Source organism: Ambystoma mexicanum, chromosome 5q (genome assembly GCF_040938575.1).
Source record: "Ambystoma mexicanum isolate Mex_15411 chromosome 5q, UKY_AmexF1_1, whole genome shotgun sequence".
Lineage (NCBI taxonomy): Eukaryota > Metazoa > Chordata > Amphibia > Caudata > Ambystomatidae > Ambystoma > Ambystoma mexicanum.
This window is the reverse complement of record NC_090933.1, coordinates 66,290,354-66,311,148: the sequence shown is the minus strand read 5'-3', so window position 1 is coordinate 66,311,148 and position 20,795 is coordinate 66,290,354. Positions and strand designations below refer to the sequence as shown.

At 45.3% G+C, this 20,795-nt stretch overlaps 1 protein-coding gene across 1 annotated transcript in view; it reads right to left on the bottom strand.

Moving 5' to 3' along the window:
- Positions 1-20,795, bottom strand: part of NFX1 (nuclear transcription factor, X-box binding 1) — a 2,569,209-nt gene that overhangs the window by 1,944,660 nt on the left and 603,754 nt on the right. The window lies entirely within an intron of this gene.

Sequence of the window (20,795 nt, the reverse complement as noted above, 5' to 3'; positions counted from 1 at the left end):
TACAGTTTTAGCAGCTTCAGAAATTGTTTCCAGTAGCGGGCGCTGCACGTCGATGACTGTCGACTGGATATCCCTCAAGGGCCTCTGTCTGTGTCGACGTCATCGATGGTATATTGCACGCGCAGTGACCGTTGGCTCCAGTTCCGATTTATGAGCATCTTATCCTACGCCCGACAGCTACGAACCCTGAAAGAGCATAAACTGTAATAACATGGAAATTCTACTGTGGGGTGATGAGGAATATGTGGGAGGAACATCCAGTCGAAAGAAAGTTACCACGAGTAAGTAACATTCTTCGAATGGATTGTGTCCTCCCACATATTCATTTTATGACAGAATCCCACAGCAGTGTTTGTATTTCTGCAGGAGGGAGGCAGAATTTTCAGTTTCAAATTAGAATTTGGGAGTTCCTATTGGCCTGTGTGTACAGAAAGTAACACTGCCATCCCAAAACCACCTTTGCGACCTGAGGAAGAGTCCAGGCTATAGTGCTTGGTGAATGTGTGGACTGAGGACCATGTGGATTTAGCACAAATATACTGCATTGGGACTCCCCTCTGTAAGGCAGAGGAAGTAGCCATGCCCCTGGTTGAATGCACTCAGAGACCTTCAGAAGGATCTTTTCCAGCTAACCTGTAGCATTCAGAGATTGCAAAGATGATCGACCTAGACAAGATTTGTTTTGAAACCGCCATACCCAATTTATGGCCTATATATCTAATCAAAAGTTGATCCTCCTGTCTTCATTTAGACATTCTGGAAATATAGAAGCCAAATGCACGTTTTGGGTGAAGCCTGTGTATCCTCTCCTCTTCCTTTCCAGGATGAGGTGGGGGATAGAAAGAAGGTAGAATGATCTTTTGAGTTAAATCAAACTGGCACAATTTTTGATAGAAAGGTAGGTTTAACTTTAAGGACCAGAGAAGACTGTAAGGAAGCTTGCAGGACAAGGCTTGCAGTTCATTCACCCTACGGGCAGATGTAAGGGCAGCTAAAAGAATGGTCTTTAAAGTCAACAATCTTAATGGGCAGAAGTAGATAGGCTCAGATGGAGCACACATTAGGAATTTTAGAACTAGGTGGAGATCCCAAACCGGCACTTGAAAAGGGACCAGAGGAAAGACATTTGTCAATCCTTTCAAGAATTGTAAAACCAGCAGAATCTTGTAAGATGCCTCTTCAGAGGCGCGCTTAAAAACAGATTGTGCTGCCAGATACCGATTAATTGTAACAACCTGGAGCCCCAGATTAGCCAGGTGTAACAAGAATGATAACCCCATAGGTGTACTGCATGCAAAAGGGTCCACGTTCTTATCCCTGAACAAACTGCAGAACCTGTTCCAACGGCAGCAGTACAAAGACTTAATTGCCGGCCTTCTGGCTGAAAGAAAGATCTCCATTACGTCGTCTGGGCGCTCCCAATCCTTATATCTCAACCTCTCAGAAACCATGCGTGAAGGTTGAGTGCCTGGACCTCTAGATGGAGAACCCGACCCCTGCTCTTGCAAGAGAAGGTCCTCTCTTTGCAGAAGACTTATTAGAGGGCCGATGCCATGTCCTCCAGGCCCAAACCGGAGCAATTAGGATCATGGGCTTCCTGAACTTTCTCAACCTCCTGATCACGCGAAGACTGACTGGTACTAAAGGAAACGCATACAGGAGTGGAAACTCCCAGTCCACTACGAACGTGTCCCCTAGAGCAGTAAAGTTCGCACTTCCGGTTTACACTGGTCGCAAACAGATCCACTTGAGGGGGTTTCCCAAAGGGCAAAGATCTCTTGAAGGACTTCCTGAGCCAGTTCCCAATCGTGGTAGACTGTTCTGCCTGCTCAGAGAGTCTGCTGCTGTGTTGCCCTCTCCGGCTAGGAGACCTGCCGATAGATTCCTTCTTAAATTGCCCAGAACCAGAGCTGCATTGCTTCTCTGCACAATGGTATTGACACTATGCATCCTCTTTTGTTTAGGTAGTACATGGCCACTGTGTTGTTTGTCATTATCAGGACATTCTTTCCCTGGGCAGAGGGCAGAAAGGCCTTCAGCGCTAGTCTGATCGTCCTCCACTTCAAAAGATTGATGTGTAGTTTGGATTCCGATGGAGACCAATAACCGCTGATTATCAGTTTGTTGGAGTGGGCTCCACACCCCATAAGCAAAGCGTCCATCACAACAATTATCTCAGGCCATGGTTGCTAAAAAGGTTCTCCTTTCAGAATGTTTTCTTGGTAGGTCCATCAAAGAAAATCTTGTGATACTCTGCTTGGAACCTGAAGGCATTCTGACATTTTGTATGAGAATTGTGTCCATTGAGTCCTGAAAGCCCATGGAGGGCTCTCATACTCAGGCGAGCCTCTGGCACCAGGAAAAGACAGGATGCCATGAGGCCGAGCAACCTCAGAAAATCAAAGGCCGGAAAACTATGGGCATTTTGGAATTGGTTGACTATCTGCAGAATGTCTTGAGCCCTCACCTCAGGTGGCAAGGCTTTTCCTAAGGATGCGTCCAGGAGAGCCCAGATGAACTGGAGCCTTTGAGATGGTATCATGTGGGACTTCTTGAAGTTGAGGGAGAAGCCCAGAGAAGTCTGGAGGAGTGACAGGTGGAGCTGAGATTTTCCAGGACCTGTTCAGGAGAATGTGACCTGATCAGCCAATCGTCCAGGTAGGGCAATACGTGAATCCCCCCCTCGCCTGAGACTTGCCGCCACCACCATCAACTTGGTGAAAACCCTTGGGGCAAAGGTCAGTCCAAATGGCAGAATTCACAACTGATGAGAACCGCCAACGGCGAACCTCAGGTAATATATCTGCTTGTGATAGATTGGCACATGAAAGCAAGCATTCAGAAGGTCCAATGATAACATCCAGGCCTGAAGCTGGAGGGCCTGAAGGATCTGAGAAATGGTAACAATCTTGAACTTGTCCTTCCTGAGGAAATGGTTCAAGTCTCTTAAGTCCAAGATAGGTCTCAATCCTCCGTCCTTCATGGGGATTAGCAAGTAAGGAGAGTACCAACCTTGTTCCTCTCCGCTACAGACATCAGTTCTATAGCACCTTTCTGTAGCAGGGTCAATATTTCCTGCATAAGGAATGTATCTGGAACTCTGAAAGAGTAGTTCCCCAGTGGAAGATCCGGAGGCCTTTTTAGAAAAGGAAGGCAGTAATCCATGGCCACTGATGCAAATGCCCATGCATCAGAAGTAATAATCTGCCATTCTTTCAGATGCTATGAGAGTCCGCCTCCCACCGGGGTCTTGTTGACTAAGGCCTTAGAGAGGTTTTGAGGCAGCTGAAGCAGAGGCTGATGGTAAAGGAGCTTCTGCTTGAGCATTCTTTGCAACTCCTCCCCATCCACAACGGGGGCATTTTTTCTGACCTCTTTGATTCGACAGTCCTCTCCCTCTTCCAACTGATGAGTAATAGCAAAAGGACCTGCCCTGCCAAGCTTTACCAGTGGGGCGAGTAGGCGGCAGTCTGATTGCTGCGCCAAGGGATTCGGCGGCAGCTTTGGAGGTCTGTAGCTTCTTCAGGCTCTTGTCAGCCTTGCTGCCAACTAAATGAGTGCCGCCAAAGGACATGTTAAGAATTGTTGACTGTACATCATAAGCAAATCCAGACTCTCAACCAGGCAAATCTGTGTGTTACAGTGCTAGCCGCCATTGCGCTGCTGATACAGTCCGCAGAGTCAAGACCAGTCTGGAGGGATTCACACATCGCATCTTTCCCATCCTCGACAATGTTTTAAAAAAAGTCTTGTTCTTCCCCTTTATGGGATTGTATTGCGATGGCGGCTGTACATATCCCCAAAGTGAAAGTGAACTTGGCCGATGCACACGTGGCATTTGCTGATTCAAGGGTCATATTACCACCAGACAAAACATTTCTAACCCAAGCGCCATAACGCTGGTCATCCCTGTCAGGGAGAGGGGGGGGGGGGGGGGGAGTTGGGTATGCCCTTTGTCTGGATGTAGAAGTGGCAGCCTGAACTACCAAGTTTTCAGGAAATGGGTGTTTTGTAAGATAGTACGGGTCACTACTTGACACACCTTACTTGATCGTTGGCTTTTTGTCACAGCTGGAATTAACTCTGGCGTCTCCCAGTTGGCATTAACTCTCTTTTGCAGAGCTATATGGAATGGTAGAACAGGGTCCTCCTGGGGGCCTCTTGTCTAAAATATCAGTCAGGTCGTCCTGCTCAAAAAGTGGTGCACGCCTACTCCATCCCAGATATTCTATCACTATAGACAGTTGTCTGTAATATCAATCAGCATGGTCTGAGGGATCTGGTCTGTCAAACTATTTCTGGGAAAGTGTCCAACCCGCTTGCAGATTGCAGGGAGGGAGTCAAGCAGATCTTTTATTCTTGAGGTCTCTGAAATTAAGGCCTCTGGAACATTTGTTGTCCCATACTTCAATCCAAATGGACGTGTTTCATCTGAAGATGGTTCATCCTCATATATAGAAAGGATTTGAATGAATGTTTTCTCGACATCCTTCAAGGTTTTGGGACTTGCACTGCAAAGTCGTCAACGTCTTCAACAGAGGGCTTTGACGGAGGGCTTCGACAGCTGTGCCATCTACGTGGAGTCTTTCGGCATCAATGATTTTGACTTCGGAGGCGTCTTTTCTCGACTCGAGGAAAGGTCTGAGGGTTTGAGGAATTCTCATGTACACCCAGGCCCCAGGGCGCACAGGTTTTGTCCCTTACCTTTTTTTTGCCATGCTTGTCAACACTGGCATGGCTCTTATCTTTCTTCGTGGTGGTCAAGGCCGCTTTCTTGAATACTTCAAGCATCTTTAGTCTGAATTTCTCCCACTCGGTCAGTGAGGCCAATTTGGTCAGGCACGAGACCCATTCCAGGGAGGAACTCGACGACGAAGATGGCGATCTGTGGCACCTTTTCTTCAACCGCCGTGAGGAAGATGACTAGTGGTGTGAGCCACTATGTGATCGGGACCTTTTAGCATCCATCCAACGAGGAGAGTCATCTCTCGACTCAGAGGATTGCCTTGTCGACAGGGTTGTCAAATGGGATTTATGGGACCTACCTGCAGCTAGCTTTCCTTTACACTCTTTCAGGGCCTTCACCGTTATCGATAGGCAGGACCCACACTCCGAAGTTGTATGAGAGGACCATATGATATGGCACCATAGACACACCCGATGAGTGAAATTTTCGCCCCACTATCGTGACATTTTCTGAACCCCAATCTCGGAGTTGATGATGCAGACGACTATGTCATGTTCACTAAATGAAAGGTTTCTTGGTCATGGAACCGAAGCGTGCCGATAATCCGAAGCATTAGCTATCGCAGAAAAACGTAACTGAAGCCAACGGTTGCTGCATACGCTATATACCATCGATGACGTCAACACCGGGACTGAGGCCCCCGAGGGACATTAAGTTGACAGGCAATGACGCACAGTGGCTTGTGCTGTACAACATTTCCGAAGCAGCTACAGCTGGATATGGAGTTATCATTAGAGGAGGAATACGTGGAAGGACACAATCCATTCAAAATGTTATTTACCTGCCAAGGTTCTGAGGTATGTGGGGAGGTCATTGGAGGAGTCTGGAGAGGCCTGTATCCCAGCACGGCTGATAGTTGTTCCGACTGCACAGCAGGCAGGCTGGTTGTGAAGACAACACCTTTTTTGGGGGAGTTTTTTTTAAGGTTTGCTGCAGTGATTGGAGAGGTTCTAGATCCAGCTGGAGGGTCAGGCAAGAGCCAGGCCACCATGGGGCTGTGAACATAGAGATACAAAATGGCTGCCCTGTGTGAAGAAGCACCTGCAGAGAGTTGGACAGGCAGTGGATATTGTAGTGCATGTAAGGGAGGATACATAGCTGAGCACATAACAGCCAACACCAGGTTCCTGTTTGGACCCACCCTGAGGATTTCTCTTGCAGTTTACATGGGGACCAATCAGGGGAGGGCCTCTCACATCAGAGGGACAAGGTTGAAGGGAGGTGTGGAGGTGTGGTCGGCAGTTAGAGAGGAAGGGAACAGAGGAATCCAAGGGAAAGCCAAACCAGGTGTGTGCTTCATTTTGCCCTGAGGACAAACGCTGACCAGAAAATTGAAAAAACCTACCGGCGGACCGACACTGCGAGCGGCTCCTCTGCTCTTGCCGGATCTCCCCTCGCTTCCTGGAGGAGGCGGGGCTACTTCGCCCACGTGACTCGTCACGTGACTACTGAGGCGCATATAACACCGAAGCTGCTGCCTGCTTCGTGTGTGCTTCATTTTGTCCTGAGGACAAACGCTGACCAGAAAATTGAAAAAACCTACCGGCGGACCGACACTGCGAGCGGCTCCTCTGCTCTTGCCGGATCTCCCCTCGCTTCCTGGAGGAGGCGGGGCTACTTCGCCCACGTGACTCGTCACGTGACTACTGAGGCGCATATAACACCGAAGCTGCTGCCTGCTTCGTGTGTGCTTCATTTTGCCCTGAGGACAAACGCTGACCAGAAAATTGAAAAAACCTACCGGCGGACCGACACTGCGAGCGGCTCCTCTGCTCTTGCCGGATCTCCCCTCGCTTCCTGGAGGAGGCGGGGCTACTTCGCCCACGTGACTCGTCACGTGACTACTGAGGCGCATATAACACCGAAGCTGCTGCCTGCTTCGTGTGTGCTTCATTTTGTCCTGAGGACAAACGCTGACCAGAAAATTGAAAAAACCTACCGGCGGACCGACACTGCGAGCGGCTCCTCTGCTCTTGCCGGATCTCCCCTCGCTTCCTGGAGGAGGCGGGGCTACTTCGCCCACGTGACTCGTCACGTGACTACTGAGGCGCATATAACACCGAAGCTGCTGCCTGCTTCGTGTGTGCTTCATTTTGCCCTGAGGACAAACGCTGACCAGAAAATTGAAAAAACCTACCGGCGGACCGACACTGCGAGCGGCTCCTCTGCTCTTGCCGGATCTCCCCTCGCTTCCTGGAGGAGGCGGGGCTACTTCGCCCACGTGACTCGTCACGTGACTACTGAGGCGCATATAACACCGAAGCTGCTGCCCTTGCGGCGTTAAGCCCGGCGGGGACAAGGCCGATAGCAGGGCTGTTGTGCGGCTGTTAGGCGCTGGTGGTGCCGGAGGGAGACTGTGGAGACAAAATTCTCTTTGATCCCTCCAGAAAACCCAGCATATACATCCTAGTACACGAGCAGAACATACAAGGTAATCGTGCTGAGTCGCAGTCAGCGGCAGGCAGCCAGCTATTAGGAAGTCTCTTGCCCATGGATACCCGTTCATTAACTCGTCTCAAAACAAAACAGCACTTGAGCGAAACTGGGTGTGACTTCCCTTCGAGCCAGATGTCTGTTGATTCAGACTCCATTCCCCTGACAGCTGTTCTCGGGGACAAAAATAAGCTCAACAACCCGGGAGAAAATCTAGTGGAAAATGCTATTAGCATCTTGAGCTCTAACCAGGAACTTCAATTGGCCCCATCCCTTTTCCCAAATGCTCCCCTTGAACTCCACATCATTGTGCCTCCATCAGCATCAGCACTCTCTCCCTTAACACCGGCCATTGACATTGCACAAAATGGACTGTGCCCTGTGGAGAGCCGCTCTTCACCTGCTGCATCCATGAATGAGGCTATCTCAGCCTCTGTCTCCCAGGAAAATGTGCGAGACTTATTGGAACAACCTCACGTCAGAGAGGCGGCAACCTGTGAACGAACAGGTTATTCAGACGTCCAACGAGACCAGCCAAAAGCGGGTCTCCTTGAGAAAACTGTAAACTTACCGGAATCAACGCACTTGATCACACAACTTGTTCCTGTTTCAAATATTGATTGCGTAGAACACACATGCAAAACACATCTCGACGCTGCATGTAAGATACTACATCCACGCTGTACACCAGAAGAGAGTAATGAAGACGGAGAAGAGCTATTTTACTCTCCCTTTGAGGTGTCGGATGCCGAGCTTTTAAACTCGGATCCTCCACGCACCCACCAAAACCCTAAAACGCTACGATTTCATTTTCGTGACAAGGATGTGGCTCATTCTGCTGTCATTACAACTTCTCGCAGATTGTCTCAGAACAGTCATCCCCTGAGCAATCAATTGACAAATAATATACCGTCTAACTTAAGTACAGGAAACAGTTATAAACCAGCTCACAGAAATAAAAAGAATATTTCTGCAAACTCCATACATTTTACTCCCTCTACTAGACCATTAAACACTGTAACTGATTCGTCTGGTCGGGAGGCTTGACTTACACAAAGGCTACAAGCCGATTTCGATTTAATGAAAACAAAACTGTCAGAAAGTTTCCCTGAAGGAAAAGTCGAAAATGGGTCTAACATTCACACAAGGTTAGTTTTGGGGTCACCTACCACTGTTGAATCAGGAACAATAAACCACCAACAGAAATCCAGTCCTCGAGACAAAGAAGAACACACATTGGTCATCTCACCGACTCAGGTGAGAGGTGTCACTAGTCCACTTCGACCCCATGTGCTGAGAAATGATCGAGTTGAGAAAGTGGGAGAGACTATGCTTAGATCAAAGTTTGCGTCAAACAAAGGTGGTGACAATGCACCAAAGTGCTCGACCCCCTTGCACGCCCACAAACTTGTATCCGCTGATGCAGGTCGAGAGAAACAACGTCTACCATTTCAGGCGGACGACTCCGAATATAACGATCGCCACAAGCCAAAACTACCTAACCCAATGGACTCAATTTCTGAAGCAAAATCTAATCTTTCGGTCGCTGCAGCAATACAAATACATAACAACGTGCTGGCAGCGACATCTCAGGCTTTAATACCCTTCATAAAGTTATACGAAAGCATGAATGAAACACTTCACAACAACGACAGAAAAAGTATCTCTGCTGGAATTTAACTTTAAACTGCAGTTGGAACAACGAATAAAAGATCATTTGGAGATGGAAGATGGCCTCAGGAAAATAGTCCTGCTGATCGAAAAAAACTCAAATGAAGCAAAGACTCAAATGGACGACCTGTCGACATTCATGCAAAAATCTCTCCTGCACACAAGTCCAACTCCATCAAAACTGTTTAACTCGGAAAATGGAATCTGTCAACACACAAACTCGGGTGACACAGCTGTACTGCCAATAACATTCCCTGGGAAAACAGTCCAGGTGAATGTGCAAGGTGTTACTTACCCTCAAGCAAACACTGAAGTAAATGCACTAAAGCAGGTATCAAAAGCGAAAGAAACATCCAACTCTGACACTCCCGCGAAACCTCAATCCGGCTCAGTGGAGGGCTCTCAACTGCCAAATGAAAGCGAAGCACATCAAAATCTAAAAGGAAAAGTCCCTCCTAGTATCTGGGATCTCCCCCCAGCAGCCCCTAGCTGCTCAAATCTAAAGGCTTCTTTTGGTATTTTCCACGGGGGCGCAAAAAACCTCCAATCTGGAAAGACTCCTAGCTCCACACAAAATAGAAAACCAGGAGGTCCTCCAAGTAGTGACCCACACAACAAAAAGAAAGAAAAGACAAGATTTACAACGGTACCAAAACAACTTTCAATTTCAAAGAAATTCATTAGAAATTTAACAACTCCTTCAAAACCTAACATCTTCGTCCGTGACAACACGTCAGGAAATCTGTTAAAGAGTCAATCTCTATTCCAGACCCCGGTCTCTAACAGAGAAAACTGCAACAAAAAAAAAAAAAGAAGAAGAAAAAACAGCCAACCACCCATCCCTGAAGAAAAATGCGCAAAAACATGTGACAAAGCCAACAAAACCAAATCCACACAAGCGAAGAAGGGTCGTCTCGGATCCTGGCAGCGACTCAACTATAAATGATCTTGAGGAACTTTGTAACCTGTCCACTTACTCACACGACGAAAGTGTGGACGGCGGCCATATCAACGACGCCAACATGTCGAACATTGATAAGACCCCTATTGAGCACTACATTCAACCACACAACAATCCCTGGAAAATAAAGGAAAATCAAACACGTTTGTCAACAAAACTGAGTGAGAAATGCGCACCAGATGTAAGAAAATCTGATAGTAAATTGATCGGGGGAAAACATCTTAACCTAAAAACCAGTGAGGAAAAGCTAGTCACAGTTCTAAATCCAAAGCGTACAATCGCTCAGAATCATAAACTCAGGGACACAAGAAGAAAACTCTCCTCTGTTGAGCAACGCTGTGTCATGACAGCAAAGAAAATCAAACTGACCAACGTGTTGGCTGACGACTAGGATGTAAATCTGAATCGTGGCAATGTTATGCGCCTTCTGCACTCAGTTCCTTCTCTAAGGACAATTTCTTCTGACGACATCCAAATTGTCGAATATTACTCCGAAGAAAGACTCGATTGCGTATTACTACATGTCAATTCACATGCAGTTAGAAGATCTATGATGGGGGCAAGAGAAGACATATTACGGCTCGGCTTTGAAATCCTTGAACATCTGGAATCAGCCAAACAGTACAGAGATAACCTATCTGAGGAACATGAACAAAAAACCATCCTGAGTTATCGGCGTGACCAGATTCGAAGGCACCTGAACTCAAACTTGACACCTGCCAAGATAAACAGGACCTCACAACACGACAAGAAAAAACACTAACTAGATAATGGTGAACCCGAGGCCGTTAACACCCTGATTTCATGGAATACCAGAGGATTCGGCCACTTATATAACAACTTCCCAGTAGACCTCGAAGACAACTTTATAATATGCCTGCAAGAGACCTGGATGCGACAGCTTCCCGTAAAAGACGGCTACCACATACTAATAAATCCTGCAAGCAAAAATGCGAGAGGTCGACCGTCTTCAGGATTACTGACATTGATAAAAATAGGAACAGGCTGGGAAGTGGCAGACACATCGAACCCAAATGGCCATGTACAGTCAACTCTACTCGCAAGAAAAACCAGCGAATCTAGAAAAGACCTCAGCACACCTCAACATCTTTTGCTAGTTAATGTATATTGGAACCCTGCAAAGATCTCGGCTGCGGTCTTTATTCACTCAATAACAACATTAATCGACCTAAACTTAAGAAATCTTTACAATCTGTGGATAATTGTGTGTGGTGACTTAAATACATCTTGGTATAATGAAAACCATTTGGACTTCACTCATCGCTGCAACAAAGATCTCAAGGACTCTTCTAAAAGAACAAGATGGCAGGAGGCCATGGAAGCCAGAGATTGCACCATGTTAAACGGCAATGTCCCGGGAGACACTCCGCCGCAAATTACATGGACGAATATGGGACTAAAGAAAACCCTGGATTACATCTGGGTTTCAAATAACCTGATGCCGACAATCATCAATATGCAGATCACGCCAACGAAGAACAGCGACCATTTTCCGCTGAAAATGCATTGGAGACCCCACTGTAAGCGTCTAAGCAGCACGGCATGCACCCACTTAGAGGTGAACGCCAGCCGCACCAGAATTCGGATGTCTTCAAAACAGATACAACACCTCACTGCCGACTTTCAACTAAGAAATGAAGCATCGACAACCTTTACTGATTATCCCGCCATTCTCCTAACTGTGGCCAGCTCCCAACCAAGAAAGAACACGTCAGTGTCCAACCATAAACACACATGGAGTGCAGCTCAGAATAACGAGGAGAAGAAACTGAGGAAAGATCTGAAAAAACTAAGAGCAGAAAGTAGCGTTAACAAAGTAGCAAAAATTAAACACCGAAAACAATTATATCGAAACTGGACAAAAGCTTTTGCCCTCCAGCGTGACCAAGAACGTGGCGAGGAGATGCTGTCCTTGATAAGATCTCAGAACACCAGAAACATTTGGAAAATCTTAAATATGGACCAGCCAAATCAAGCTGTCATCATGGCAAACGGCATACCCGAGGCGGCCTGGGCAGCGCATTTTAGAAACATCTTCTCATCCACTAGCATTACGTTGGTGGACGGGAAAAATGGTGAAAACGTGCGCTGGGATACTGCAGAGACCGCAAAGACCATACATGGTGCCATATCAAAGTTAAAAAACTCCCGAGCAGCTGGCCCAGACGGCATATCGAACATCATGCTTAAACAACATCCTCAAGAATGGGCAAAGTTCATAGCCGATCTATTCATGACAATAGCCTCCTCCAGGACTATTCCGTCATCCTGGTTGGAGGCTATTATTGTCCCGATCTATAAAAAGGGCAACAGAGATGTTCCTGCCAATTATCGCCCTATCGCGTTATTGGATACCATCGGGAAAGTCTTTGCCTCGTTTCTTCAAGAAAAGATCTCAGCTTGGGCACGCTGCTGCGGATTAAACGATGTACGTCAAACTGGCTTTACAAAGGGAGTGGGCACTGAAAACAACCTTGCTATACTTAACTTACTAAAGTTGGAAGCTTTGAGGAGCAAGGGAACATTGTTTTTTGCATTTATAGACCTGCAACAAGCTTTCGACGGAATTAACCGAGAAAAACTCTGGGAAAAACTAAGAAAATGGAACTGCCCTCCAAACATATTAAATCCAATAAAAGCCTTACATGAATCAACATCAGTCAAAATAAGGTTGAACAAAGATGGCGTTCTTTCTGAAGCTATTCCAACGCAAAAGGGAGTGAAGCAAGGCTGCCCTTTAGCAGCGGAACTCTTCAAATTATATATTTCAGATGTGTCAGACGCATTAACAAATACCCACTGCTTTACTCCCAAACTTAATGGCACTCCTGTAAGCTACCTGATTTACGCCGACGACTTTGTCCTAGTTGACAAAACGCAAATAGGGCTACAGAGGCTATTAAATGCATTGAACAGCTATATGATGGATCAGGACCTAAAAATTAATGTTGATAAAACAAAAATTTTGAAATTAGGTCATTGCGAGAGCCAGAAAAACAAGAAATTCAAATGGACTCTAAACAATGTCCCGATTGAGGAAGTGACCTCAATCCGATACTTGGGTATTCCATTCTCTATGTCTATAAGAGAATGGAGCTGGGTGTCCGAACTTGAAAAAAGAATAAAAACCTTGTCCCTACAAGGTGCAAAGATACATTCACAATTTGGAAAATTATCCCTGATTCCAGTACGAACCTTCTACCAACAAAAGGTGATACCATCCTTGACGTTCGGTGCAGAGACAGGCTGGAACATCGACTTCAGGATTTGGCCTAAATTTGAGGGCTTATTCTGGCGTCGTGTGTTAAGACTACCTAAATACCTGTCTGTATCAGTAATTCGCCATGAATTGGGACTCGAACCAATGTACGGAGCTGTCATTTGGAAATCAATGAACTTACTACGAAAGATGTCATTGGAGAAGGTTGAACCAGCATTTAAATTGTTCAATTCACAAAAAACCTTAAATTCAATCACCTTACAAGAAGTATGGACCGAAAAAGTAAAATCAATTATGCAAGCTGCACACATTAACATGGAGACGTTGATAGAACGACCCCAAAACGCCAAAAAAAAACGGAGACGTCATCTCTGGATTGCCAACATGGAAAAACTCAATGAATTAAAGACTGCAATAGACCTGAGCAGGATTCCGAACAAATTAGACTGCTTACCAAAATATCTGAGCACATTCCCGTCTCGCCATCACAGAGACGGCTTTCTACGCCTAAGAACAAACCTCTATAAAACCAGACAAATGTGCTTTCTCCGACACATCGACAACATAAAAGACCCCTCATGTAGGTTCTGTGGAAATCACTCAGAATCATTAAAACATCTTCTGACTGATTGTCACTCACTGAAGGACACAAGATCTCTCCATTTGCTTAAGTTCGCCCCTCAAACCGATTGTATGGAAGAACTGTGGCTGAAAATTTTAAGCGGGACCTCAGTTCACTTGACTTGTGCAGTTATACATTTTCTGGAGCAAATTATGAAATCATGAACCAAGGAGCTGGCAAATTCCAGACGTCACCGTAATTACAAAAGTGAAGCGATTGAGGAAGAAAGTTGTAATAAAAGTTTGTAAGAAACTAGAAATTGCAAAAAAAAAAAAAAAACAGCTATGACCCAGTTAGGAGAGAGATCACAAGGAGAGCGAAAGGGACAATGGGGGATGGAACAGGTCTTGATTTGCTAAGCATTTGATAGGGAATACCCCATCTTCAGGCAACTTTCGCTAAAAATGGTTTGGCCTAGAGGCCCAGGATTGTTTGTGCCCCATTTGAGTGAGAGCCAGGTGACAGTAGCCCCTTTTTTGTTTGTCTGGCATACCAGCCTCTACAAGCTAGATGGCTTCAGCCCCTATTTTAATGAGGCATGTTGAGGGGCCCAGATTTAAGCCCCCAGTACCATTTGGACGGAGATGTTTGCAGTTAAACATTATATACTGAGGCCTTAGACATCAGGAACAAGCTTTAAAGGATTCATTAACCTTTTATTACGCACTTAACACTGAAGAACAGTCTAAGCGCGGGACCGCATTTTCAATCTGTGTTGCTTTGCGTTAACCCTGAGCAAACTGCCTCCCTCCCCACCCAGCCCAGGATAGAAAAGGAATAGTTAACAGAAAGGTACTAATGTATAGTCTTGTAATGTATTGTGGGGCTGAAAAGCTGTATGTACATGGAAAACTTTAGGTCACAGATTTGTTTACCCTTTTAGCATCTCACTATTGTCAGAATGGCCACTGGGAATTAACGGATAACCAGACTAATATGAAGAGTAATAAGGGTTTGAGGATTGAGTGCAGTTTGTGGCCAAAGCATATAATGTGATGGGTGAAGGCAACTACAAAGTTTTTCAAAATTCATGAGTTACTTCTCAATTCAGTCTTCCTTTGTTGTCTGGATTTCAGCTATGGTGGTCTTGGTGCAGGTTCTATTTGGTAAGGTCCAAACAGTTGTTTCTGGGCCACTTGAAGGGAGCATTGTATTTTCTCATGGATAGGGCAGAGGCTTAGGCTGGGTTGGTTGCCTGAGCAGCCTGGCCCTTCTACTGGGATTTCCCACTGTCCTCTGGTTCTGGCCACCCATGTACCAGTCACCTCACTGTGCTTAGTTTTCACTTCGCCATCAGCTCATTTCGCCTCTTGGCTCGGGCCAGTTGGAACCACTTGTCCCTCCTAATACTGTTTGGTAATATGGCTTCCCTAAAAATATCACACTGAACAGCTAATCCGCTTCCTCCCTCTGATGACTTACGTGCTTGGTTTCTTCTACCTTATAACAACCTTGTCCTCTCCCTCAAACCCCTTCAACCTCCTGACTGTCCTCTCGCCTTCCGATATTTAACACCTCTTGCTATTTCCTCCTCTAGATCTTCATCAAACTCCTCATCTGAACACACATCACTCCTTCCCCAAATTCCCAAACAAGCTCCTCTTCTTCATTCTCTTCCAACTTTGGTAGGTCTCTGCCCACCTCTGAACCACTCTCCTCCAAGACCCCCCAGGTATCTTCTCCAACTACTTCTTTAAACTCCTCTCATTCCATTTGTCTCATCAGTTTTCTCACAAACCCTTCTTGCTCTTTTTCCTCAACCCTGTTAGTCTCTTCCTAGAGCTTCTCAGTCTGTCTCTCTTTACACTGCTGAGGCTATTTGCTGTCTATATTGGATCTCTTGTTTCAATCTTCACCTTATAACTCTCCTCAACTACTTCCTCAAGCTCTTCTCCAAACACAACCTTAGTAATCTCCCTCCACTGCCTTGGTCGCTCCGTCTATAACCCCCTTGTGACTCTCCTCCATACCAGCTTGATCTTTCCTCAAAACACCCCCTTCCTCTTCAGTATCATTGTATATTTCTTGAAGTAACACCCTGGTACACTCCTCTTCCTTGGTCTCCCCTCCCATAACCACCTTGCGACTTTCCTACTCCATTACCTTGCACACTACTCCTCTGTACTCTCCTGCATCTCCAACCACCTTTTCCAACCAAAAGCCTATCGTCTCCAACACATTTTCAGTCTCCTCTTTTAGCCCTTTTTAAGGCACCTCAACTGTTCTTTTCCTCCTTGTATTATATTTGGATCACTGGCCCTTGTTTTGTGTTGCAACGGACCACTAATTAAATCCCCCAGCCAAATAAACCATTGTTGGCTAATTATGGGTATGTGGGCTTGGTTTTCAATAAGGCTCCAAGTCGCAAGTAGGCTTAAGCACCCTATTTGCACCCTAGGGGGATTATATCACTCAGCTGCCAAGAGCTTCCCAAAGCCAGTGCAATTTAATTTTGGCTTAAGCAAGTGTGCAAGCCATTTTTACAGCATTGATAGCCCAAGTACCTTTTTGTTGGCGATTGGGGCAGCTGTGCATTTTTTAAGCGCTGCTCTTTGCCATTTTCTTTTAGGGGCTTCCCTTGATCAAGGCAACCACGAGCATAGCCCTAAAATGGCTGCTCTGAACAGAAGCTTACACGTTGGTTTCCACTAGCTTAAACCATTCTATATCCCTGGGCTGGCCAGATCACATCATGTGGGTGTGGTATGGGTCGAGTGGCAGATTCCGATGCTAACCAGATGTTCTGACCACCTGTCCCCTTTGTTCCCAATCCACTAACGTGATCAGTGGGCTGGCTTTGGCAGGCCCCTGTAAGTGGTGGTATTTAAGGGGAAACCCTGTGCCACTGATCCATTGGAAGAGCAGTTTTGCTCATCTGGAATATTTTTCGCAGTTTAATTGCTGAAAATTAATAACTGCATTCAGTCATAATGGCTGAATGCAGACTCCCACCTAAATGAACTCTGTTTTGCGTTTTCTGCTTCTGGACATCGATCCTGTGCTGCGCCTCTGTCCTCCTGCTGACTCCACTTGTTGGGTCAGGCCTTCTTTGCTTGGCATCATCTCTGGGCTGCTCAGTCACCATCTTCCCATTTTACCACTGATCAACCTTGGTGCAGGAAGCTGCCACAGCCTGGAAGGGTGATGCAATGCCAACACCCCAGATCTGGTCTTCACGGCAGTCCTGGGTCCCATACACTGTCATCTTTGTGGAACAGTCTTCTATGGCTGAGCACCCTCTCCTTGACCCCAGAGCCACCAATACAGATTTTCCGGTTTCCACAGCGGTCTTGCACCTTTTCTCGATATTGCTTTTGGCTTGAGGGAATCCCTCGTAGGAAGGCCACTTATTCTTCCATTCTTCCATCGTAGAGTTAATCGTTGGCCCAGCTTTTCTGGAAAACTGCACCCTGTAAACCCCACCAATGGGATAAAATTGAAACGCACTTGCATTTTCACCATATATTCTGTGACCCCAAGGCCTTTCTCCCTCTATCCAGGTGCCTCAAATCTAGGTGTTTTAATTACTCAAGCACCCATATTGTAATATGAAACCTGGGTCCCTCTCCTAATATACAGGCATCTCAAATCTATGCGTGTTACCCATATCTGCCTACAGTATTGTGACATATATCTGCCCATTATAATGTGACACCTACTGTATTGTGAAACCTATGCCCCTCTCCCCTATGCAGGAATCTCAAAGCAAGGTGTGTTTCCCATATCTCCCTATTATACAGTGAAACTTACTGTATTGTGAAATTTAGGCCATAGCTCCATATCTGCCTATCACATCTGCCTTGTACGCACTGGATAAAGATCGCTGCAGCCGAACAACATCTTAGCCTACGGTACGTATACATTACACCACATCTGTGGACACAGGACACGGCCAGAACATCCATGCACCATAGAATGCAGCTATGGTTATGCTCATCCGGTCTAGCAGCGCATATAGCTGTTCAAACTAAAACACCTGACGTACCTCAACACCTCTGCCGCTAGCATACAGTGACTGCCAACGAAAAGAAATTTGGTATAGCTGGCCACTGAATTTCCAACAATAGCACTCTATTGCAAACCTCCAATAGCACCCCCCCACGTGCCTGACCTTTTTGTGCTGCTTAGTAGAGCCAAGCCATCCACCTTAGTGTTAGAGTGGCGAAAAAAAATGCACACATGCATCACCTAATCTAAAACTCTTAGAACCTCCAGCACATTGACTACAGTCACTGAGGGTGCTCCAACTACAAAGCACATTGAGGCCATACAAATGGGGGAGAGCTATATAAATAACCAAATACAATCCAATATACATGGATTCCCTACTGACTTGGTCCCGTTTACGTCTGTGTCAATTTCCTATTCAGACGAAACGTTTCTAAAGTGGCTTTGGGGGTACATACTGGCCCCTTGACATTTTTCCTGCACCCACTTTGGGTTTAGTGAGTTTTAGGCCAAAATGTACAATTTTAGAACTCACTTGGGATTTGTAATGTATTTGTAAAGTCATGCTCTCCATTTCTGTCAATGCACATTTATGCCAACTCATTTTGTCGATACTTTTTCACTGAAGTTTAATGCCTTTGTTTTTTATCTGGATGTGTTTGGGCTCTAGCTGTGGTTTAGAATAGTTTCATCACTCTGCAATCTTAACTGTGACAGATACTGTGACTTTGCTTGTGCTGGCACTAGGGATCCTGCATGATTATTTTAAATATGTTTTTATGTCCATTTGACTTCGCACTCCTTGTCAGTATACGCTGTGTGCTTAATACCAGATAGTGGACCTACAATATATTACAGTAGTGGTTTGTGCCTAAATGACCATGTACTGTTTTTGTTAAGGCACTTCGCACTTTAATTGTGAGTTATAATTTCTGGTTATATTTGCTGCACCATCAATGGCATTGTATGCATAGAGAATCCCTCTGTTGGGGGTGGCGAGCAGCTAATTAGATGCCTGAAATCTTATCAAACTTCTCAGGGCCACCAGTGTAACATACTGTTAATCAGTGGGAAACAATTGCCCTCGCCAGCAGTCCATCTTTTATGCAGATATAGTTTCAGGCTTTACAATAGTTTCAGGACGTAAGAGGTGCCAGAAACTGAGTTCAGTTGTGTCACATATGCTCAGTTTGATCATAGACTACACCTCTCTTCCAACACCCCCCCTCCCATGGCAGTGGTTGAGACCACTGCTTCAAGGCTCTGCAGCAAGATGAAGTTCATTCTTTCTTTTATTTCTCTTGATTCGATATATGCTTTTTCCTGTTTTTATTATGGAGACTATGGCGGTCAAAGGTTGTCCAAATGTATAACCAATATGATCCACCTTAAATTTTAAAAAAATGTTTAAAAAAAACAAGTAGCCCAGCTGTGCTGGTTGCCAGAGAGGTTGAAAAGGATCAGCATGGACATGCTGCGAGTGTAAGCAAGTTGCAATATGTCCCATACTGAAACCAAAACAGATTGTGTGGTGTTGGGGAAGGAGGTCAGACTGGTGCAGGTGGTCCTGGAGTAAGAGGACTTCAAAATCATTTTGTAGCCGAGCAAAGACAACCCTTTTCCATGATTTTGGCTGACCGAGGGAGGTTGATGGAAAGTTTTCGAGATCTGAGGTCCAGTGAATGGATTTCCAGTAATGGGGTAATCACGGAGTACTTTAACGTGCAGGGCACCAAAACCATTGACAACGAGCTGTTGATGAATTGGGACAATGCGTGAGCCAATATGGGGAGCAGCAATTAATGAAGGGCAGAGGTCATCTGACTCTTCTGCTGACCACAATTCTTTGTGCAGCTTATATTTGGCACTCTCACAGAAGTAATATGTAGGATTAGAATGGGAGACTTCAGGAGTGTTGAGTGGGACAAAGGAAACTGGCCTGTTGGATAGGATGGAAAATGCTTTGTTTTTCTGTACCTGCTTGATGAAAATTGATGAAAGGAAATGGCAAGACTCCAAAGTCATCAGGAACCTGGATGCAATGCAGGCAGAGGACATGAGTGAACAGCTTTAAAGAGCTCTCAAGGGTGACTGATTATCTTACTTTTGTAAAGATGTGTCCTGCATGGTTTTTATTGTAGGTCATGCCTCCCTCTTATTGCTTTTGCACCAACAGGGTCTTCTTGTCTGTGGCAGACAGTCTCTACATTTCGACATTTAATTTTTGATGGGTTTGAGGGAATCATTAAATCTATTTTTGTATATTTTTTTTTTTATTTTTTTTATTTTTATTGTAAAACTTCAACTTGATATAATATATCATGTTTTTGTTACATTTCGCTAAAGCAGAAAAAAGGATTAAATGCTCATCTCTTTCGCACATTTCATCTTTTCATTAGACTTTACCAGGGCTATGGTTAATAATTCCACTTTATAATCATACAGTTATCCGGTTGCCTGAGCCATCTGATATGTGGGCGCTGAGTTTAAGATTTCATCGAAGAAATTAATTAAATTACAGGACAACTTGATGTTGTGTCCTGCCACAGCATAGTCCCACCAGTCGTCTTCCTCGTTAGTTAGTGATTTGAAATCCTTTAGATGTATTTCGCGTAAGTTGATGAGCGAGGGACATACTACTGCTAAATGGTTTAAAGACTCGGTTGCTGATGTATTACAGAAGCGGCATTTATTATCGATTGAATCTTTGTTCCTACGCATCCAGAGCATCTCGTTGGTATTTAGAGCATTCAGGCGTAGCTTCAGAAATTGTGCCCTATGATGACGCGAAGGGCAGTGCGTGAGAAATTTTGGTTGACAATGAAGCTTGACTATGCTTCTCGAAGGAGGTAGCGTGGATTTAAGAGCTGAACGGTTATTGCAGGTTGTAATCCAATCCCAAATTGCTAGTTTCTTTTTGGCATGTTGGGGACGTTGGATTAGCTCTTCCTCGGATGTGCCTACTTCAATTATGATCCGATTTAACTTGCTCCTCCATGCATTAATCAGCACATTGTCTGTCGCATCTTTGCTTGGTTGAAGTATATTATAAGCAGAAGTAGAGGAGCCAAGATGTATCTTACGCAAAAGTGATAGGGATTTCCAAACTATTGACATATAGAGTTTAAGGCTAGCTCATATCTTAATGCTGATATTGGAATGTAGTTTGGAA